General features: G+C 45.4%; 1 pseudogene; it reads right to left on the reverse strand.

Moving 5' to 3' along the window:
• Positions 1 to 1977: 1977 nt before the first annotated feature.
• Positions 1978 to 20218, reverse strand: LOC144113740 (uncharacterized; annotated as a pseudogene).
• Positions 20219 to 21390: the final 1172 nt, after the last annotated feature.

Genomic DNA, 21390 nt, shown 5'->3' on the forward strand with positions numbered 1-21390 from the left:
ATGTCGTGTACATAGCCAAATAGCAACGACTACACTGCAGCTCTTCAGTTTCGTGCCCGATTTAATTTTTCTATATATTCATCATTTTTTTCCTCGAAAAAAAGGACTGGTAATTCTCTTGCTATATTCATCAGTAATTTCAGAAAATAAAAAAGTTTCTCCGGCACGGTGTTGACGCGCTTTAACTTACTGCCACTAGAAGGCACCACAGTATTCACATCCAAACACATAAGCGACGTTGCGGACGGCGAACCGGTGTCGTAGTTGTGCTTTTTTTTACAGCGCTCGCAACGCAACGTGCGAGCGCCCTGCACGGCCGCTTGGGACCAAATACAGCACCGCCGCCGCATTCTTCGGCGCCATTTCTCGCTATACATGAAGGCATTCGCTTTTAATTTGCAAACTCTCACTCATACGTTGAGGTTTGAGTAACAACTAGCCCAGCAAACAACGTACCTCCCCAGGAGCGCCCAGAAAGGATGGAATGTCCCTGTCCCAGTACAACATTTATCGAACATTTCCAGGCCGTAGAGGCAGGACATAGAAACAGAAGCAAAAGGGAAGTGCGCCCACTAATGTTCTAGAAATGTTTTTTCGAGGGTGTTAAGCAGAAACAAAAACAAATCATAGCATTTGGTCCCAGAAAGGTAACTGGGAGAACGTTTTTGGAACCAATGCTTTTCAACAAAAATACAAATTGACTCCTCGCTCCCTTTTCTCTCTAGCGCGCGCCAAAAGCTACGGGGAGAGAAGGCTTCGCGCTTGCTCTCGCCGTTTTGAGAGATCAGACAGTTTTGTTCGATCAGCCGAAGGAAGCGCAGTTCACCCCACATCTCTCTCGTGGGCCGTCGGCTCCATGCTGCAGGCAGGCAGGCGACGGCGGTCTGCCTTTTCATATATTTGGACCACAGATGTCCGACGGACATCTGGCTAATGTCCGAAGATGGATGTTCAAATCTCCGTAGGACATCCACCAAAATCCACGGGACCTACTACGGACATCCGTAGGATGGTCCCGCGCAAAAGAATTGGTGTCCGTGAGGACGTCCCACGAGCGTCCAAACAGGATATTCCGACATCCAGGGGACGTTCGAAATCGGAAGAAGCCCAGTGTAGACAGCCAATGAGATGTCCACAGGATGGCCTGTATAGATATTGGGCATACAGGGGATGCACGTGCTTTGTCCATAGTCGGACTAAGAACGTATATCGCTGCTGCGTGCATGCAGCCATAGAAACCACTAGTGGAGGTCTATTTGTGAGCGAACCTTATAACAGCTTGCAGTACACCAGTTTGGCTGGATTGCATCTTTGAATGGCCTGGTCGGTTAGTTGTAATCATTTATATGCGCTAGCTGGTATTAAGCAAACTATGCCTTGACACAGCATAGTTTTCTTGATACCAGCTAGTGCATATAAATGATTACAACTACACGACCAGGCCATTCAAAGCTGCAATCCAGCCGAACTGGTGTACTGCAAGCTGTTAAGGTTCGCTCACAATTAGACCTCCACGACTAGTGGTTTCAATGGCTGCATACAAATTAATATTACAACTACATACAACTGGGCCACTCAAAGAGCTTCCCTCCAATCATACTGCAGTACAGAGCATGTTTAAGATGCAAGAACCTTCCTTAATATGTTTGTACACTGCGACATCTCTATGTATAGAAGTCGGCCTACAGTACACTAGAGAACAGCAATACATTGCGCCTTACTGAAATGAATAAGGTTTAGCAGACACTTATTGTGCAGGCCTGCACCTGCACTGAACACGCACAGAATAAACATATACCATTGGTTGGAGAGTAACAGTCAAGGATTTGACAATGTCTCATCAGCCAAAATATTTCTGAAAAAATACCTGTAACCAAAGGAAGCATGCATGCAGGAATAGCACATTTAGAAGCATAGTGATGAAGACAAAAATTTTATTCAATGAAGTACAAGCTTGCAAAAGCATCGGCTCCAAACTCATTCAGAGTCAATGGACTCGGCAGCTGATTCGTGAGTGTAGGTGGTACGCTGACTTGCAGCCTTCCCTGGTAAATGAAAGCAAGAGCATCACATCAGATAAGCCAGATTCCAAAGTTACTGCCCAACATATGAGTTTTCCAAATGCCCATAAACAGGTATGCGGATGGCACGTTGCATTCTTGCATTAAGGTACGTTGCTGAAAAGAGTTGACTAAACATTATGAAGGAACACAGCACTAAAGAAACAGGATAGAAGAGAACAGACACGTGAGTGCTGATTAGCAACTGAATGCATTTACTGCGCGAGAACATAAATACATATGAACAAGGCTTCTGCGATGAAGAAGGCTACGAGTGAGTGTATCTTAATTCCTGAATGGCCAGCCCTAGTGCCTTTATTTATGGTGATGTTTTTTCTGCATCTCCCTGTCCAGCCCCAAATGAGTGTATCTTATTAATTCCTGAATGACGAGCCCAAGTGCCTTTGCTTTTGGTGATTTATTTTTCTGCCTCTACGCAAGCCTTCTTCAGATGTATTTATGCACTCAAGCTACAGATTCATTCGGCTGCTATGCAGCGCTTATGTGTGCTCGCTCTCCCTTTACTTTAGCACTGTGTTCCTTAGTAATATTTCACCTAGCTTTAGTGAAAAAAGGCTGTAATCATCAGATATCATACGCAACACTTGGGCATAAAATGATATGCAAATCTGAAAATATCAGTGCATACAGGATTTCTTCAATGCTACACAGTTTGGGCAAAAATTTTGGAAGTCAGATTTGCACCAAGAATATTTTTTTTCTATTGAACATGCTAATGAAAACCTGAAATTTGGTTGTTCATTTGAAAAAAACTTGGTAGAGATGTCTCTGCATTTGTTATCTCCACAGTGTTTCATTCTACCAGCTAAGAGCTGTGGCAGTTGAAAGCAGCCACAGAACAACAGTACTTTAACAAAGTACCTACAGTACAGAAAACCAAAAGGCACTGAAGTGATGAAAACATAGGGGAATGTTATATTATATTTATTTCTGGCCTTGAGCAATGGAGAATTGGCAGCATAAACACTTTTTTACCTAAAAACAACTGATTAGAATGAATAATAAAAAAAACCACATGCCACCAGTGGGATCCAAAGGGAATCCTGGTCACTCCCGACATTTACATGCAACATAAACACCCTAGAAAGCAGATCAAACCTGCTAGGGCGCTCTGCGGCTACTGATCCCAGAGATGGAAAACGCAACGGTGCTCCTCTGCTGCTGGATGTCAGTTCAGATCCCAGGTAGTCCAAATTATTCTGGAGCCCTCCACTACGGCACCTCTTCCTTTGTTCTCCCAGTCCCTCCTTTATCCCTTCCCTTAGGGCAGCTCTGTTCAGGTGTCCACCAAAATGCGCAACAGATACTGTGCCATTTCCTTTCCCAAAAACCAATTTTCAAATTTTCCTTCATTATAGATCATTTCGTAGATCCCTGCATTTGTAGAGGCCTGCATGTGACATGTGGAAGTCATTGGTTTGGATACCACCAACAGCAAGGTGGTTGTTTTCTTCACTAGGTAATCAATTATACCTACCTTTCTAGTAAAAAATGGTTACTCCACTGATTTCCCATCAATTAACACCAAAAATAAAGAAACTTTTTCCTATGCTTTCATTGGCACCAATGATTTTCTTCATGCGTGTTTCGTCATGAACCCTTCAATTCCCTACCCGTCTGCTAAGTACCTAGAGTAGCCTGCCAAAGCACAATTCCTGTTAAACCATCGCTACTTTTTATTATACTGTGAGCCCTATGGTATGGCTTTTTCTGACTTAGTGGAAATAAAATAATGATGTTGTTCAGCTTCGATAAACTGATGTAACTATTTCATTACAATGATGAGTGGTCATATTGGCCCATGCTTTGACTAATTCCATGGTGAAACACTGTGCACAACAAAGCATGCACAAGCTTTGACCAATCAAATTTCTGTCAAGTTATTAGATTTGTTTTATCATGCACCGCATTACAAATGCATGCATACGTAAAGGTTTTCTAAGAAGCAGTATGCCTGTCCTGTCACTCCTTGAAGCCCCTAGAAACATTTCCAAGGGATTTTAAGAGTAGCATAAATAGAATACCTGTAGCATCGGCTTCCGACAGGTTCTTCTTCTTCCACATGGCATGTCTCTCCGGTGCATGGCGCAACCAGGACTTGATGCACTCCTCGACAGCGTAACAATTCCCCCCATTCGTCACTTGCTTTCCAACAGCTGCAAAGAATATATTAAATACATATGTATGATAATTTCAACGCAATTTCCTTGCAGATTTTCTTTCTTGAGATTACTGATGCAAGATGCGCACTAAAAGGTGATGCTTTCCAAACAAACACTTATGAAGTGAAAAAAAAAATTCTGATGAATTGTCCCTTACTACTTGAAAATGAGTGTGGCAGAAAAAATTAATACTCTGGGAACATAACTGAAGAACCTACGCCTTTAACGACCTTTACACAAACACATCAGCCATACAATGGTTCTCCATCATGCAGTGGCATACGTACATCATAGGAATGTTTGAATAAACAGCCTCGGTGAATGTACAGGTGCCCACAGAATGCAAAAGTGCAGCCTGATGTTTCATGATGAACAGTAAAGATTGTGAAAGCACAAAGTACAGCTGCAATTCGCAGCTGCATGCTTACGGCTGCCGAAATTTTAGAATTTTCCTGTTCCATTGTAGCCGGAACTTATGCAGGCATCAGTGCAATAATCAAGACAAATAAGAGTTGCTCAGCATGACAAAGAATTGAGCCCTACTCTTGAATTACTGTGTGCTCATCCAAAAAACAATCAAAACTTGTCTTCAAATATTAAATCGAACATTACTTTTTACATTACATGAGAGTTTGTGGCTGATTAAGAAACAGAGGCACCCTAGATATCATTACTGTCTGCAGGAATGTCTTTGGCAGAGTCCTAAGCAGTTTGCTTTCATGCGGTTTAACATCCCAAAGCGATTCGGGCTATGATGGACTCGCCGTAGTGGAGGGCTCCAGATAATTTTGAGCACCTGGGGTTCTTACGTACTGACATCGCACAGTACACGGGCCTAAACCATTCCGCCTCCATCGAAATGTGACTGCGGCTAGGATCGAATGAATGTCTTTCGGGCCAGCAGCCGAGCACCATATCTACTCAGCCACCGCGGTGGGCGAATCTTAAGCAGTATTGAAAATTGCACTCACCGATTATGACAGCCGCAGACTTCAAAGCTGAAAAACTCAATTTCCCCTTCTTGCCAATCCATGAAAAGTTCGTAGCTACTTCATCATTCATTAGGTAGACAAGCATTCGCTTGGTTGCTGTGCCGACGTCTCTGCCACCAAGCTGGCGCAGCTCACGTGCCTGCATAAAAACCGCGACAAAACATGATGCATGTGATGGATATACCTCATTCGTCACCCTCAGGACCTCAGGCCTTTACAGAAATTAGTTTAAGAAAGGTGTGCTGCTGACGTGATGAAAGAGTGTAACACAGATTTGGTACAATGTAGACAGATTTAATCACTCAAAGAAATGTTGTCTACCGGGAAAACTTCGATGGTCACCCCTGAGCTAAGATATGTGCACAAAGTTTGACAATGGCCCAGAGGACCGCTACATGGCAGCAGCAGAAGTTTGAAAGGTAAACAACAGCTGTGATGTTAACACCTACCCTACACAAAAGATGCATAATACAATCGCTTGATTATACAGCAAGATAAATTCGATACAAAGCTGCATTCTTTGTTTTTATGCAAGACTATTCCTGACCCTCTAAAAGACCTTCTAAAAATACAATGTATGGCTGGCTCTTTTAGGCTATGTTTATGTTTTGTTGGCAGCAAAAGACATTTGTTGCTGAGAAAATAGCATTTTAAAATTCCCTCAATCCGATTTAAACTCCCAATGTCAAGGTAAACAAGACTGATCCCGGTTAAGAAATGAAAGGCAGTGTAGCACTGCCTCAGGAATCGTGTGCAAAACTGTCTTGATATTATGTAAATTTGCAAACAAGAAAGGCTGTGCAAGCAATGCCTGCATTTCATTTCTTGAGCTTTTCTGGCTTTCATGAAAACTGCCTCATGATCATTAGAACGCAGTACATCTCAGTGTCCTTTTCATACTAATTAGTAACAGTACCTATGGCTACTCTGGTGAGAAAAATATACCAGAGTTGCACCCTTTTCGTTTTCCAATTTCTTGTCGAATGCCAAGAGGTCCTCAAGTGTTTTGAAAGGTAGTTCGATGAGAGGAGCCTCAGTGACGATGCTGCGACTCGGAAGGACTCCATATATATGATTTAGCATCTCTCCACGTTGCTGTTGTGGGAAGCGAACAATGTTGAGGAGTCTTATAACATGTTGCTTGAATTCTGGTAAAAAATAAAGAGGGCAAAACACAAGTTTACGCAACCATTCGTATCAGGCACTACTTTACCACAAACTTTTTTATTCGCAAATTGAAAACGCAAATAAGTAGTGCTAAAGAGTTGATTCACAATGAGAACGAGAAGGCAAAGTACTGCATTCTGTAATCTTTCGTGCAACCTGTTTAGTGCTCGATTAAAACTGCGTAACTTCTGCAATGAAAAATGACCATTGCTTTAACACAGAATTAAAAACTAGGCAAGAACTGCAATACTAAGTAAAATTGTTACACAGCTGAGAATAACAATAGGGAATGATTATTCAATAGGCAAATGCAATTAATTTCTTCTGCACTGGGTCAACGTGCTTAATATTATTCACAATCCAAAATTTAGCTTGCATAATTGTTTATCATATCTAGTGGGAATCTATTAAAATTGCTTAGTGCTCAACAAATTGCCACTGCAAAGGTGCATATATATTGGTAGCATGCAGGGTTTAATGGCCTGGAGCTGAAAGTGGACTATAAGGGAGGCCACAGCGGACGGCTGTAAAATAAATTCGACCATTTGGAGCCCTTTAACGTGCAATATCACATGCATAGCACACAGCCATTTTTGCATTTAACCTCCACTGAAAAGTGGCCGCTGTGGCCATGATTTGGGATCAGTAGCCGAACATCAAAGCAGCTGATGGTTTGCATTTCGGGGGGGGGGGGGGGGGGGGGTTTAACGTCCCAGAGCGACTCGGACTATGAAGGAGCTTTAGTGGGAGGCTCCGGTCACAGCCACTGAGCCATTGTGGATGTAAGTGCGTGTTGGCTTACAATGCTTTCTCAAAGAAATGTTGGTGAACAATGCATGACTATTTAAATATACGTCGAATGTCAATTTGGAGTGAGTAGAATTTGGACCTCGAGATTGCAGCTTGTGCCGAGGAGACCTCTAAATAAAATTCCCAAGCTGTAAGCAACAAAAAAATGCACAATACCTTGATCAGCCCAAGTTGCCTCCTGAGCACTCCTCCCATCTGAAAATTTATTTTCAATTAACACACACCAGTAGGTGCACACCACTACTAAAGGAAAAAATAATTCTGCCAGGGGAATGCAAAAGGAGCCTTATCGTATGGAAGAGCGAGATAGCAAGCAGCAGCATTAGATGACAGTCACACGCAGAAATGAAAATTAAGACAATAAAAGCAGATGAAGAAACCCTGTTCATAAAATGCACCTTAATAGGAAACATCAGGACTGCTTGATTCCATGGACAGAGTACAAACAAGCGTAAATTGTTTTCTAGCAGTTTGCAGTGAAGTTGACTAAAAATAAGAAATATCTAGAATACAGGACTGCAAACATACCCTCAAAAGTGCACACTACTTTTGAAGTCTAGCTCCACACACAGTAAACAATGCTGTTAAACCAAAATCTGGTTACGTTCCTTTTGTTATTCTTTAAATGACTTATCCTACTTATCCAGTTATTGCACAAAGGCCTTAGAAGCAAGGCCAGGGCTAACACCAAAATTGAATGCAAATTCCTGAAAGGCCATTTACATTCCACTTTAGTGGGCCTGCTAAAACATTGCCGACTTTTAACCTTAGTAAAGATAGGCGAGACTAAATGGAATAAAGACACTGGGAACTGGTCATGTGCATGACACACGAGTAGAACATAAGCTAGCTCTTACATTCCACTCATTTTGTCATGTGCGTTGCCTCCCGTCACCATTCCCCATGCAATGTGTTTTAGAGCGATAGCTTCACCAATTCAGTTACAAACCCAGAAAATGCCTCATTCCACCAAGCTAACCTTCAAGCTCGGCCAAGGTCAAATTTCTTGGAGAATTGCGGAGTGAAAACAAAGAGCGGCTGTCAGCGGCACAGCCAGGAGCGTAAACTGAAATGAACTGCCAAGGTCTGTCTTTCATGCCGCTACCACTAGAGGCACCGGTTGCATCCAAGGTCGCTGTGAGCTCTCGATGCGAACACGGATGGCGCCGAGCAGTGCCTGTGTGTTGTCTTGTGGTGCAATTCTAGATTTCGTAGTTGCTATCACTCGACAAACTTGGTTTAAACGCAGTCAACCACTGCTAATTTTTCATCCCTCTTGGTCTTGACTATCTTCATTAAATTGAAAAGTAAGCGATGTGTCTCGTCTTTCTACATCCGTGACTCAATGTTCAAGCTGGCCCACTCAAATGGAATTGCACAAGCTAACCCGGAAACATGGCATTCTTCACCGACGTTTATGATGCAGTACCAGTAACGCATATTGCCCATGGCAGCAGTATCCCTGGAACGTTACTTTATTACACGGTATAAGAGCACAAGCTCAAGTTACCAAAATGAATATTTTAATGGTATTTCATTACACAAGCTTACCTATGACTGCAGTTTCCTCCAAGGCTTCTAATGATGACCCTCTCGACTCCCTACCACCTGTATGCACAGCATACATGACATTACAACACAATTTTGTCAAACCTTCTTCACATGCAAGGATGTATAAGCTGAGCCTAATTATAACATGAAGAATCTTGAAAAGCAATGCCTATATAAAGCTAAAGTGGTTACCATCTACACTGCAGTTGTCAGCAAAGCTTGCTTGGTCCTCTTGAACCTTGCTTGTACCTACACACAAAATGCAGTTTCGTTTTAAGATTTACCACAATGGAAGTCCAGACTCCCATAAGAATCGTCACAGTTTAGCAGTTCATTAAATATAATAGTGAAAGACATAAGAGCGCAAACTGGCAACACAGACGAGGAAAGGAACAGGACGAGCGCTACATTTTCAACAGGGTTTATTCAGGGAAGAGCGTATATATAGCCTCTGACCTTATCTATGCTCTTAATCTCAATTTGACAAACATCTACCTTTCACAGATATGCCTCAAGAAACATCATTTCACTGTGCCGGATAATAACCGAGGAATCACTGATGCAATTGTCACCTCGTTTCTTGATATAAAAGGCTTCCACGAGCTCACGTTCGGTCTTATCTCGGCTTTTCAGTAGCACTTTGCATTCAGGCAGTCGGGGCTTGCAGACTATACGTTTCTCTTTCGAGCATGCTTGGCAGTCGTCTGGAAGATGGGCTCCTTTCTTATTCAATGAATTCTTGTGTTCAAGCAGGTGCTCATTAAGACACCGGCCGGTCTGTCCTACGTACACCTTCCCGCATGTAAGCGGGAACTCGTACACCACTCCTTTCTTGCTGCCAACAAGTGGCGTTCGGTGTCTGATGGCGCACTCTTGCATTTTCTTTCTCCCAATGCGTGAGCACATTCCGGCTAGTTTTCGCGGCGCTGAAAATACCACGTTGACGCCGTACTTATTGGCCACCTTCTTGAGATTATGAGAGGTGTGGTGTACGTAGGGTACAACTTCCGGCCTTTCCAGCCTTTTTTTTAGGTCTGTTGTTTTCATTGCTGCCCTTCAGCTTTTTCAGCAAGGTCTGCGTCACGGAGAGAATCAGGGGAGCCGGGAAGCCTGCATTCTGCAGCCTGGACACCTGAGATGCAAAGCTGGAGTGCATGGCATGGTGGCAGGACTTCTTTAGTGCGGACGCTAGGCACTGGGAAGCGATAGCCCTCTCTCGCCCTAGCATAAGCTTGTCGTCCCGGTTAGCTCAGTTGGTAGAGCGGCTGCTCCGGTGAAGCAGTGGTCCTAGGTTCGAACCCCGGACCAGAACGAATTTTTCTTCAACTGTGAAGCTTCTGAGAAAGCTGCATACTTTCTTTTGTAGCCGTATGGCTGCGTTCGGGTGGATGCTAATGAGTAATTACTCCCTTATTACAAATTTACCTTGAGAGATTCCCCTAAGAATTTGACCACCAGAAGCCCTGAAGCATATTTTTGTGCACTGTTCCAGAAGTGCTGATGTTTTGTTTATTTCTTTGCAAAACTAATACAACTGGCTATTGACAGTTATAGCTATAAGGAGATCGAGAATTTCCTCAAATTATGTTTTAATTTAGGGGAGCCTTTCTGATATATCTGATGTTGGCAAAAACCAAAGCTTCTATTCAAACAAACTAGAAGTTAAAGCAAAGTCAGATCAATTAACTGAAGGCGTCTGGTGTGTGGACCATTCACAAAAACTTGGTAGTCATGAAAAGCAACTCATTCGCAATACATGCCTAACTATATCAAACAGGATCACAGTGCAACTCAACAGCCAATTACCTTGAGGAAAGCTACTGGGGACAGCAGGAATTCTTCGTCGCATTTTTTTTTTTTTTTGCTGGGGCCAGCCCTGTGTCTTCATCCGTTGACCATTGTGGTGGTGGCCTCCTAATGCTTTTTTCTGTTTGGTGTTTCACTGTCACTACTCAACTCTGACGTGTACTGGCTCCGTTCTAGTTTCTTGCGTGCCTTGTCATATGTTGCTGAAAAGAAACAATTGTCTCAATTGTCTTGCATATGTGATTTTCAGTGAAAGCTACTTTACTGCTTTTGAATTTGTAAGTACCAAACAGACCCTTCACAGTGATGTCAAACCGTTTCCATAGCACATCTGGGATCGCTGCCTTTTTTACCATACTGGTAACCCTGTCCCCTTTCAACTTTTCGGGCCATGCACACTTGTTGTCTTCAATCCACAAGGCTGGTAGAACTTCAACCTGATCGAGTTCGGTAAATTCAACGATCGCGTATGCCATCTGAAAATTAAAATTCCAGAACAAAATCAAATGAAGAATAGCTTGCAGCTGGCTTTACAAGCACGGATACTTTTCAGGCTTATTATAGGACTAAAGGCACCAATTTTAACTGCCCATTTTCTTTTTTATGATGCATGAGAAAAAGTATGCATGCATCACCAAGTGGTATTTGCCTACATCATGATTCCACTAATTTTTAATTGATTTCATTATCTTATACTGCTTCAGTTTTGGTTTCAACCATCAAACGATGACTGTGATAAAGTTCAGCATTGGTCAATCAGGCATGCCGAAACCGCACTGCTTCTTGATTCTTTGCCAATAAATATTAAAGTTTGTCCCGATGTGACACATGGGCTATGGGAGCTATCGTATTGGTGGGCTCTGAATTTAGACCACTGGTTCTTTAAGATGTGCTGACCTCAGACAGCACTGTAGTTTTTGTATAACGTCTTCATCAAAATACGATCACCATGGCCAGGATCGAACCCGTGACCTTGCGGATCAGTAGCCAAACGCCAAAATCAGTGAGTCGCTGCAGAAGATTTCTTGGTGCTTTGTCATTTCGACTCCTGAGACGGGCTAGGTTAGGCACTGTAGATATTTAAATTGATAAACCATAAAATTACTATATTTCATTTTTAAGCTTCATGTGTTGCTATACTAACAGTGCTGTCACAGCCACTCGTATATAGTTGAATTGAAATCAAACCTGAACGGTGCGGCATTAAGCCGTGTGGAGCTCAGGAAAGACTACATATTTGTCATCCCAAGGCATCTTCACCATCTTTCTCACTTCACACAAAGAGAAAGGCTTTGGCTCTGACAAACGTGACACAACATATATTCCAAGCCTCGATGACTCCAAAGGCGTACAGTACAAGTCTTCCTTCAAAAGGAATTCCTGACCAATAATGCATGGCTCATTTGAGCCCTTCATGTGAGCAATGTTTCTGGCTACAACAACATGGCCATTCTGCATGAAGCAATTGTCTCTTTCGCTAAGAGAAACGATGAAGTTCTTATATATTAGGGCTTGGTACTCGGGAGGGGAACATTCTGGCAGAAGGAGTCCTCCACGGTGAGGACGAGAGAGTTTCACTGGCTCTTCACAGTGAGGAGGCTATTGAGGTGGCTTCGACCGTCCTACCACCATCCTGTTGCTGCGCAGCTCTAATGGAATCCCATGCCTGCGAATCTGTCTCTTCAATGTTTGCATTTTGCTTTCAAAGGAGAAAGCACTATAAGAATCTAGCTCACCATGCCGTTGAGCATCAGACGAGAGGTGTATAAGGCAGTGAATGTTATACGAACAATGACGGTTACCATACAGTTCAGAAAAATGAGAAACAAAATACCGGATTAGCTGTTCAGCATAATTTGCATGTTTCTGACATAGCTGTTTGTTTGCAAGTACTTACAGGGAAGCATGAAGGAACAAGAAGTGTTGATAGAGGCAATCTGGCAAACAGAACTTCAGAAGAAAAGGTCCAGTGTAAAACAAAAAGAGCTTGAACTCGACCGCCTTCCACCGATCAACTTCATCAAGCCCTCTTGATTTTCGAGGGAACTCTGAAGGAATATGCCGCCTTAATTTCAAGCTCTTTTCATTGAAATGAAAGTGCAACGATTCAGCGGGCCCATGCGAACAGCTAGTGGACCTGAAGTCCACAAGGTCAGCAATTTGTTAACCACCCCAAGCAGCACAACATGCATATAGTCCAGCGGCACATCTTGCACAATGTCAAAAGGCAAATTTAACAGGACTGAGTCTCCCTCGTGGTGCTCTGCATCATGCTGCTACCTGAAACTCACATCTGTGCGTAATGGACAGTTTAAATCTAGAAACACAACTCTTCCATCAAAGTAGGTGCCCTCAACTGTACACTTGGGGCAGCCGTTATAACCTGTGTGACCTTTCGTCATGGTTATAAAGGCTCGGGCAGGAGCATCACAAACAATTGACTGTAAATGCACTTGAAAAGCCCTGCCATTGACTTCGATGCCTTGTGACAGCACTGTTTGGAGCTCATGAACGAAAGCCTTCAAGACTTCGTTTGAAGACGCCGGCTTCGAAGTTCCGGCAAAGGCACCGACAAGGAAGGGTGCCATATTACCACAGCCATGCACCATACACTGGATCGGCCATAGCTGCATCTTTGAACTCTTTGATAAAGGTAAGCCGTCTATGTTGAAAACTAGAGGTAGCACAGCTGGAAGATCTTGCACATGGCACAGTGAATGTTGAAGTCCAGCAGCAAGTCCAAAATGGCAGTATTCTCCTGGTTCCATTGTAGTGATGGGGAACTGGCCGCGTGGTTGGCGAGGGGTGCGTAGCAGTGTGCGCCCATCCTTTGGCAAGTGAGAAAACCCATCTTGACTCCTTAACAACTTGAGAAGACCTGCCAACGCCCACCTTTTAATGCCATGCTCTACAGCCCACTGCCGCAAGGAATCCTGAAAATGCTCTTGCCCATTTTTGCCTTCAGGGCCGTTGTCTTGCAATTCGGAAGTGCCAACACCTAACGAGCTCTCGCCAACGAGTGTGGCAAGCGAAGTGTCTCTGCCATGGCCACCCCATTCATGCCTTGGCTCCGGACAATAAGATTCTTCGCTCATTGAATCATCGCTACCACTTAGCCGAGTTGTCGCTCCGCAGGCGCCGATTTCACTCGACTGCTCGCTTCTGTGTTCCACGTTCATTGTTTTCTCACATAACTGCCCTGCCCGCGATAACTGAGGAGTTCAGTAGCTTTTCTGGTCTCCCGTGAAGCTCTCTCACGGGCTTTAGCGTCTTGCGGTCGAGGCATGGCGGTCAAACATTGCGCGTCAAACCCAAACAACCCTTCCAGTGCATAACGAAACTATGGGCCGTAAGAAATGAAAGTAAGCTATACTCACCTTCCCGTTGGCGCATCTGACGACTGAACACTTGACGCCAAATCGTCATCGTGCCGCTGTTGTGGAAACAAATTCCAACAAATATATCTTCGCCGCCACTCAACCAGAAACTCTCCAGTGACGCCGGTCTGTCGCTCTTCACCATGTGCTCGCATCTGCCGCTATCAAAACCTGGCGCCCGAGAAAACTACAAGATTATCACTGTTATCAAGAAAATTTTTATACATTGAAAACAAATCCGCGTGAAGAAATAATACGCCTAAATAAAATTTTAAAATATCAGTGAAAATATTAGCGGTTACTGGTGACGTCACAGAAAGCAGTTCGCCTATCGCGAGTAGCGCCAAAGTTTAAACCACGGAAAGTTGCTGGCGGGAAGTGTGTGTGCACATGTGCGCTTTTTTCAGTTTTTTTTTTTCGCCGTCAAGCGCCTTTCGCCGATAAGATGGCCTTTGTGGTCAACGAATGAGTATCTCGTGCATCTTTGGGTACCACTTGTTTGGTATTTTGTGTGAAGAACATTCACAACAAACGAAGAAAGTAGTTCGCCATTAAGCTTCGTTTCACGTCGAAGGAAGGCAGCGGAACGTTTTGCATGCGAGTGCATCCTTCCTGAAAAAAAGAAAATGAGTGATAAATGCGATCTGGTGCGGTAATATCTTCTTTGACGGCCCAGGTGTTTTCGCCACCATGCAAGTACTACTGGTGCGTTTCAGAAACTTGAGAGTAGAGGCGCGACGCCTGACCGCGTCGAGTCGTCACGCCTTTAACCGAGTGGAAAATGTTCATCGACAGATTGCCGTGATTGTAGGTGTTCTGATTTACTTTCGCCACGTGTGTTTGTTGTGTACAGTGCTTGTCACTTCGGTAATAGTCTGTCCTTTTATTTCCAACCTTGCGACGAGTTTCGATGGCGAGTGCTTCATATGCCGAGCGCTGGATATTCGTGGCATGTGTTGTGGTGTTGTATATGACGCGTGTGAGCGTATATCTCGCCCTTGTGCACGACACGCGTATAAGGTTCGTCGGTCATTTTATTTTTCTTGTCTCCATACTGTAAACAGGGAGGGAGCGGAATTTTGTTTCAGGTCTTGGTAGTGGTGCTTGTGGATTTGTTTCTGTGCGTGTTTGTGCTCAGCGCATGTATTGCAGTTTGATTTTCACAGGTTGCACCGACAAGTATGCCACAAATGTGTAAAGGGCAAAAAAATCTCTAAAAAATGATAAGTGCTGTGAACAAACTCAGTTAAGTGGTGATGCTAGTGAGCAGGATTTGAGCTGTTGCAGTAGCATTTTACTGTACTGTTGTTAGATCATGCATGTGACGATCGGGTTCCTTTAATTTTTTTCTTGTTTGTGCTGGTTCAAGTAGCTGCTTATAAGGAGTGGGGCCCTGTCAAGCTTATAGCTGAGTAGCACTTTGTTTACTCTTCCTCCATTTTTTGTCTTCTCACAAAGTTATAAGCATATGATGACATGGTGTGTTGTAGCGCTGAAAGTGCAGTATAGTCTGCTAACAGGGAAGGAAGGAAGGAAGGAAGGAAGGAAGGAAGGAAGGAAGGAAGGAAGGAAGGAAGGAAGGAAGGAAGGAAGGAAGGAAGGAAGGAAGGAAGGAAGGAAGGAAGGAAGGAAGGAAGGAAGGAAGGAAGGAAGGAAGGAAGGAAGGAAGGAAGGAAAACGTTTATTGAGCTGTAGAGAGTAGGTGAGCAATTTGGCGGAGTCAGGTGTATCGTCCGTCTTCTTAGCAATGGTCGTCTGCCCCTAGTCCAGGGCTCCGCTGGATGCCGCTTCCAGCTGTGCTCGCCGGATTAGCCCAAGTTGGACGTCCTGACGGTCGCTGGAGAGCATTCCTTCCCATTGCTCCGCACTCGGGTTTGGTATTTTTGGTGCCACCTCTATTTTCTGGCAGGCCCACGTTATGTGATAGAGCGTGGGTGTTTCATGGCACCATGGGCATTTGTCTGTTTATTGCGTTGGCTGTATTTTGTTGAGTGTATTTAGATTCGGGTATGAGCCCGTCTGTAGCAACCTCCAGGCGACGGCGTCTTCCCTGGAGAGAGATTTATGTGGTGGGGGGTACCGTTTCCTGCAGCCCTTGTAGTGGTTTAAGATTGCCGAGTAATCTCTAGGGACAGGTTCGGCTTCCTCGAGGTCGCTTGTGGAGGGAGCTCGGTAGAAAGTGTACCCTCGAGCTACCCTGTCGACCGCTTGGTTGCCTTCCACTCCCGCGTGTCCCGGCGTCCATACCATCGTATGTTTTATTGGTTCTTCTTCTGTGCTTTGTTTGGGTCGGTCCCCAGAGCGGAGTATGCGGAGCGCTTTGTGACCTATTCTACCTAACATGAAGTTTCGGCATGCCGTTTGAGAGTCGGTTAGTATTGTTAAGGATCGCTTAGTCCGGTAGCCCTCCGCTGCCGCTAGAGCGACGGCCACTTCTCCAGCCTCGACTACCATGCAGTCCCGTAGCGACGCGCTGATGATTTCCCGCATGTCCGAGTTTATCACAGCCGCTACCGCGTTGGGGTTGCTTTGTCCCGTCCTTCTGGGGTAGGTGGCTGCGTCCACATACACCGTTGTTGTCTGGCGGGCTAGTGATTTTTGGATGTACTCGGCTCTCGCCTTTCTGCGTTCTTCGTGTAGGTTGGGGTCCATGTTCTTGGGGATGGGGGTCACTCTAATTGTGCCTCGTATGCCGTCCGGGATAGTCGCGGTTCGCTGGATTTCTTGTATTTGTTCGTTGCATCCCAACTTCTGCAGAAGCTCCCTGCCAGACGGAGTCTGCTGTAGTCTCTGCAACTGGGCGACGTGTTGTGCCTCTCTTAGTTCTTCAAAGTTGTTATGAAGTCCTAGTGCTAGAAGCTTCTCTGTGGATGTGCATTGCGGTAGATGGAGTGCTGTTTTGCATGCTTTGCGTATAATCGCATCAATCTGTTGGATTTCGCTTTTGATTGGGTTGTAGTATGGAAGACTGTAGGTGACTCGGCTGATCACCAGGCTCCTGACCAGCTTTAGCGTGTCTTCTTCTCGCATGCCCGAGCGTTTATGGGAGACGCGCGTGATCATGCGGGCAACTTGTAGAGTGGAAGCTTTGAGTAGAGCAAGTGCATGTGTACACCGTTGGTTTGATTGTATCCACATGCCCAAGATTCTTATGAGTGTTTTCTCTGGTATGGGTTTTCCCTCTAGGTTGACGTTGAGCCTAAGCTCGTCGCTGTTCGGGACTGTGCGGTTTTGTTTCCCTCTCCAGACTCTGAGCAGTTCTGATTTTTCGGTGGAGCATGCTAGCCCTCTCGCTTTTACGTAGTTCTCTACGCAGGTCGCGGCCTCCTGTAGTCTTTCTTCCTTTTCTTTTAGTGAGCCCGTATTTGTCCAGATGGTGATGTCGTCGGCATACACGGCATGGTGTATTCCTTCGACTTCCTTAAGTTGTTTTGCAAGGCTGATCATTGCAACGTTAAAAAGCGTAGGTGAGATGACCGAGCCCTGGGGAGTTCCCTTGTTAGGGGTGTGGAACTTCTCCGAACGGAGTTCTCCCAGCCCTATCGTCGCTGTTCTATCTGAGAGGAAAGCTTTGACGTAATCGAAGACCCTCCTGCCGCAGTTCAGATCGTCCAGGCCTGCCAGGATGGCTTCGTGGCTTACGTTGTCAAAAGCTCCTTTGATATCCAGTGCCATTATTACGTTCTCTCCGTCCCTAGGGACGTTACTTAGAACTCCTTCTTTGATTTGTAGAAGTACGTCTTGGGTCGACAGCTTCGCCCTGAATCCGAACATACTGTGGGGATAGAGTTCGTGGTCCTCCATGTATTGCTGTAGCCTTAATGTTACCACTCTCTCGTACAGCTTGCCGAGGCACGATGTGAGGGAGATGGGTCTTAGGTTTTCGATTTGTAGCTTTTTACCCGGTTTTGGAATAATAACCACCTCTGCATGCTTCCAATCCTCAGGAACGGTCTCCGCTGCCCAGTGCTTGTTGAGGAAATCGATTAATTCTCCGACTAGCTCGTCACTGAGGTTGCGGATGAGTGCGTTGTTGATTTTGTCCGCACCCGCTGCCGTATTCCTAGTTGTGCTTCGAATTGCTGCATAGACTTCTTCTCGTGTAATGGGTCTATCTAGGTTTGGATTTTCTTTCTTCCGATAATCTCTTGCATAGGTTCTCGGGTTTGTGTCCCCGAAGCACTTGATGCGCACTTTGTCCAGGAGTTCTTCATCGGTTCCTTCGAACTGGTGGATTAATCGGTATATTGCTTTATTGTTTTCTGCTTTGGTTTTGGTCGGATCGATGAGCGCTTTCAGGATATGCCATGTCCTAGCTGTGCTCAGAGTTCCGTTGAGGGAGTCACTGAATTGCTGCCAGTTCGTTTTCGCCAACTGTACTGCGTACTCCTCTGCTTTCGTTGTGATTTCTGCTATTTTAAGTTTGAGCTTCCTGTTGTGTTTCTGTTTCTTCCACCTCTTGATTAGACCACGTCTGGCTTCCCATAGCCTAAGGAGCCTGGCGTCTACTTCGGGTGTCTGTGTTGTTCTCTTGATCTCTTTGGTGTGCTAATTTTGCCTTTGCTTGAGTATGTTTCCCCATTCTTCTATCGACTGAATCCCTCCTTTGATGAGGTGTTCGTCGCATGCTTCTCTAAAGGCGTTCCAGTCTGTGATTTTAGCCGTGCCTAGTTGCCGCTTTAGTCGGTCGGAGGCCACTTGGGTTTTGATTATGTAGTGGTCACTCCCCAGATTTTCCATCAGGTTTTCCCATTGCGCCTGTCCCGTACCCTTAATGAAGGTGAGGTCCGGGCAGGTGTCGGTACTGACACTGTTGCCTATTCTGGTCGGAGTCTCTGGGTCTGTGAGTAAATTGTAGCCGGCAGTTTCTGCCGCTTCCGCTAATGCCTTTCCTTTAACATTGAAATTCTTGTATCCCCAGCTTTTATCCCGGGCATTAAAAACGCCTAAGACGACTAGCGTGTTGCCCTTTGCAAGTTTGCTGGTGCCTTGAAAAACCTCTTGGAATTTGGCTTTCCTCTGTTTCGGCGGGCTGTAGGTATTAACGATGAAAATGCTGCCCCTTTTCCTCTGTTTCTGTGGAAGAATTTCTATGATCACATGCTCTATGTCCATTGCAGCTATCCTGTCGTGGCTTATGGCTATGATCGCTTTGTTGACTAGGATTGCCGTCCTTCCTTTTTCCTGGGTTTCGTAGCACGTGTATCCTCCTAGGGTTGGGGTGATGCCCGTTTCCTGAAGCACTATAATGTCGGGTGGCGTTTGCTGTGTGTGAATGTACTGTTGAAGTAGGTCTTGCTTCCTCTTATAGCCTCTGCAGTTCCATTGCCAAATTTCTAGGTTTTCTTGTTTGCTTAAGGTTTTGTTGGCCATGTTTAAGCTTCCGTTTTGGTTGTTGTCGTGTTGGCGAGGGCCGCCAGCGCGGGACGGTGATATGCCTTCTCTCTAATATTCTCAGTGAATTTTTGCTTGCGGATTGAGCTCCGTATCTCTATAATTTGCAGCTGCATCTGTTGCATCATCTGCTGCATCATCTGCTGCATTTCAGCTTTGAAGTTGTTGAAATCCTCATTGGCTGCTTGCGGCGAGGGTGGCAGTTGGATTTGCTCGGGTTGCGGCTGCCGAGGGCTGTTTGGTCTCTGTTCCCTAACTGTCTTCGTGAGCTCGGCTACCTGGCGTTCTAGCTCGCTCTGTCTGACACGGGCGAGCTCTAGTTCGCGTCTTAGGGCTGTGATAACTTCGTTCGCGTCCTCCTGCTGCTTGGGCGCGTTATTGTTGTTTGTATTTGTGTTCTGTTTAGCTTCCCCACCCGAGTGCGAAGCAAACCAAGGATTTCCTGCTCCCCAGCTCACCTTGACTCCAGTGTTCCTTGCGGGTTTCTTCTGCTTTTGCTGCTGTTGTTGCTGGCCAACCAGAGGCACCAGGGGCGGGAAGGACCGTGAACGGCTCCTCGACCGGCTCCGTGACGCCCGGGATCTCGAACGGCTCCGCGAGGTATCCCCCTCAGAGCTGAACCAACGCGGATTCTTTCCGCGGTCGTCCCGACTGCGTCGTCTGCCGTCGTGGCTGCCGCCGCCGCCTCCGCTGCCGCTGTGGTTGTTGCGCAGTTCTCTAGTCTTCTTCAGTTTGTCCTTGCACTTCTTGGCTCCGGTGACGTGGCTGTGCATTGGTGGCCCTCCGCCGGATGTTGCGTGCCGCATTGCTTGCACGCCTTGGCTTCCGGATTCGGGCACACGTCTGACCGATGGCCTTGTTGACAGCAGATGTAGCATGCCTGCCGCGTGGGGCGATACGGGTAGCACCACATCTCGCCTCCATAATAGATGACTTGCTTCAGGACTATGGGACCGTCGAAGGTGATGACGGCCGACTTGGATTGTCATAGCATTCGATATGCTATACCTATACGATATATACGATGTTATACCTATGCTATACGATATGCTATAACTCTCTATAGCATATCTTTACCGTGTTTACATTACCGTTTACCGTGTTACCGGAAGCCAGATTTTCCGGTTAGCGCGGCGCACGCCAGAAGACGTTCTAGCGTACCGTCTCCTCCGTAACAAGTTACCGTAAGGCTAAACGAGCGATGATGATTGCAGATGCCCAGCTTTTAATGATAAAAAAAAATACGGATGCATTGCAAACATTTCTATGAAGTGAAATGCTACACTTTAATAATCTTTTTCTCTTCATATAAACACGTACCGACCACACTTGAGCTAACAGCTGACTCAGCTTTTCAAATGTGCCCGTGAAGCTAGACACCATTGCCTACCCTGGCCAGTAGACAATTTCACTACGTAGACCTCAGTAAGCTTGCATACACAGCGCACATTGCTTTGCGAGCGCTGTAAAAAAAAAACACAACTATGACACCGGTTTGCTGAGCCGCATCGTCACTTCTATGTGTGTTTGAATGTGAACACTGTGGCGCCATCAAGTGGCAGTAAGTTAAAGTGCGCCAACTTTTGGCCGGAGAAACTTTTTATTTTCTGCAATTACTGATGAATATACCAAGAGAATTACCAGTCTTTTTTTCCTAGGAAAAAAATCATGAAAATATAGGATAATGGTAAATCAGGCACAAAACTGAGAGCTGCAGTGTAGTCGTCGCTATTTGGCTATATACACGTCAGGCTTAACTGCTCAAAAATCGGCAAATAATTTCAAAAACGTGGCCTACTTGTTACTCAAATCTCGACGTATGAGTGAGAGTTTGCAAATTAAAAGCGAATGTCTTCATGTATAGCGAGAAATGGCGCCAAAGAACGCGGCGGCGGTGCTGTATTTGGTCCGTAGCGGCCGTGCAGGGCGCCGCCATGTTTATTTACGAGCGAACGCTAACTCTCCGCAACGTTAAAAGAGATTCCGTAAAGTGCTTGCGGGCCGGTAAGTGGCGGCGCATGCGCAGACGTCGATTGCCGGGACCGGTAAA

Source organism: Amblyomma americanum, chromosome 1, assembly GCF_052857255.1.
Source record: "Amblyomma americanum isolate KBUSLIRL-KWMA chromosome 1, ASM5285725v1, whole genome shotgun sequence".
NCBI lineage: Eukaryota > Metazoa > Arthropoda > Arachnida > Ixodida > Ixodidae > Amblyomma > Amblyomma americanum.